Genomic DNA, 2,704 nt, shown 5'->3' with positions numbered 1-2,704 from the left:
ACCTCCTTTGTGTTATTGGCAAACTTAATGACAATGTTGGAACTGTTGGTGGTCATGCATGAACAGGGAGTACACAGCCTGGGGTATGCCCGTTAGGAAGCTCAGGAAGCCCCGAAGCCCATCACAGAGGGCAGCACTGAGCCTCTGAGTGTGATGACGAGCTTGGAGGGCGCACTTGTATTGAATGCTGAACTATAGTTAATGAACAGTGGTCTCACATATGTTCCTCTGGTCCAGGTGGGAGAGGGCTGTGTGCAAATTGAAGAGCCACTTTATAGAGGTCAATTGGGCCTGCTAAGCACTTTTTAAATGTCACAGAGAGATGGAGAGGATGTTTTCATTCAGTTTGTCACACAAAAATACAACAAAGTGTATAATCAAACTGAGAGGTGAAAGAATCAGCTGTGTTGATTGTTAGACTCAAAAATGTTTGATGCTGACATGATTTGAACATGCAGCCTTCTAACCTGGAGTCAGTTGCGCTACCGTTGCAGTGGAAGGTCAGCTATTTTAAGCTGTAATAGCACTTTTAAAGGGATGGAATGTAAATGCAAAGGCTATCACCGCAGCAGGATCCAAGACCGAACCAATGTGTTTTTTGCAGACAAGATATTTCCTGCTTTGTTACTTTGATTTTGGTGGTGAAGAGTGTTGTTTAACACTGTCGCCCCAATATTAAGTTGAAATCTGAAGACTACAAATGCCAAAGCATATGATAAATATTATTCCGAAGGGCAAGTGCTCTGCCAATAAACTATTCCCCTCATGTTCCCATCCAGTTTCTGCACCTAATTTTGAACCACTCTGAGCATTTCGACCAAAAATAAATTGCTTCTGGTCCAGAAAAGTTTGAACCAAGCTCAAACCACAAAACAGAAGGTTTTACTCAACCTGAAGTGTAAACTGTGAATTCATCAGAGGGTGTTTAACATTCTAAAGGCTGGAAAGACAGGATGGAGATGCAACAATAGAGATGTACAGTAAGAATTCATCTGGGGAAAAAAGCCTGAAGTGGTCGCACTAATAGCTGGTCAAGGCTTGCTGCTGGATAAAAACTAATATCTGTAATGGCAGAACAAAAGTTTGCAAGTAATCAGTGTGATCCGCTGTCTTGTTATGACTGTTTACTTTTGTTGTGAATTGTGCAACGCAGCCTCCATTGATAACACGTCCTTGATTACTGCTCAAAACTGTGGGAAACACAGGCTGTTTTGCTAGATAGCACTAGGGTTCCAAGGGCCCTGAGCAGAACCAGTTTAAAAAACAGAGCTAATTTGGTAGAAAAGGGGTATTTTTGGACAGCACAGCATTGACCATAGATTAAGCATAGAGCTTCAACTGGGATGATTAAGAAGGCATGTGTATCTGGTGCCATCAGACTGTCTAACATATTGTATGTTTTAATCACAGAGTAGATGTTTATGGTTAAGAGAAGAAAACAATACCCATGGTCACATTTTGCTCAATTTGATTGTTTGTATTCATATCAACAAATGATATACTGTGTATTAGACTCTATAGTACACAGTGAGTGACCAGTCTTCATGTGTGGGGGTATAGCTCAGTGGTAGAGCATTTGACTGCAGATCAAGAGGTCCCCAGTTCAAATCTGGGTGCCCCCTACATCAATGCCAAATAGACCACATTTTCTTATCCTGATCCCTACCACCCAGGGGTCCACTCATAATTCTGACATCCCATTGTTCCGAAAATGACCCATTGTTCCGAAAATGACCCATTGTTCCGAAATCTCAATGTTTCGACATCCCATTGTTCCGAAATCTCATTTTTCATTGTTACAAAATAACTGTTTCATGGTTAAGGTCTGGTGAGGTTTAGGCACAAGAGCTACTTGGTTAAGGTTAGGAAAAGATGATGGTTTGGGTTAAAATTATAACTTTCAACATCGTTTCTACTTCCTCAAAACAACCGACCGTTGTCGTCATGGCAACAGTACACAAAACAACAACATGGTCTCTTGCTGCTTTCCCTTGCTGCTTGCTTTTTCAACTTTTTGCATTGCAACATTGAGATTTCGGAACAACGGGACTTCGGAACAATGGGTTTAATATGGTCGGACCAATGGGATGTCGAAACATTGAGATTTCGGAACAATGGGTAATTTTTGGAATAATGGGATGTCGAAATAATGGGATGTCGGAATTATGATATGGCACCGTCACCCAAGCATAGGCCCCAAGCCAAGCTGTCCCAGGCCCAGAGCAACACAGGATAGCCTCCTCTATAAGCTGTAGTGGCACTTAGGGATAGCATTTTAATTGGAAAGCCAAGTCTGCAAAGCAATTTTTAGAGCATGAAGGACAAAAGGATATTAACTGTATGATGAGGCAACTTTTTTAGCTAGTTCTAACAAAGAGGAAGACACAGAGAAAGAGAGCTGCGCTCAATCTGTTGATAATGTTCTGTATGAATATTTGACAATTACAGTAGAAACTCATGAGTCAGGGCATCGGTGGCTTAGTGGATAGAGCAGACGCCCCATGTACAAGGTAGTTGCCGCAGTGGGCCGGATTCGACCTTGCTGCATGTCACTCCCTCTCTCTCTCCCCCCTTCACGCTTGTCTGTCCTATCAATTAGAGGCTAAAATGCCCCAAAAAATATCTTTAAAAAAACAACTCATGAGTCAGTTTAACAACCTGGCAGGGGCAATGCTAGGATCAAAGGTTTAGGGGTGCTGAGCAC

The 2,704-nt window shown here is 42.2% G+C and overlaps 1 non-coding gene across 1 annotated transcript; it reads left to right on the top strand.

Annotated features, from left to right (window-relative positions):
• Positions 1–1,550: 1,550 nt before the first annotated feature.
• trnac-gca (transfer RNA cysteine (anticodon GCA)) lies at positions 1,551–1,622 on the top strand. Its single transcript has one exon. It is a non-coding gene; the product is annotated as a tRNA-Cys (tRNA).
• Positions 1,623–2,704: the final 1,082 nt, after the last annotated feature.

Source organism: Epinephelus moara, unplaced genomic scaffold (assembly GCF_006386435.1).
Source record: "Epinephelus moara isolate mb unplaced genomic scaffold, YSFRI_EMoa_1.0 scaffold2267, whole genome shotgun sequence".
NCBI lineage: Eukaryota > Metazoa > Chordata > Actinopteri > Perciformes > Serranidae > Epinephelus > Epinephelus moara.
This window is presented reverse-complemented; position numbering and strand designations above follow the sequence as displayed.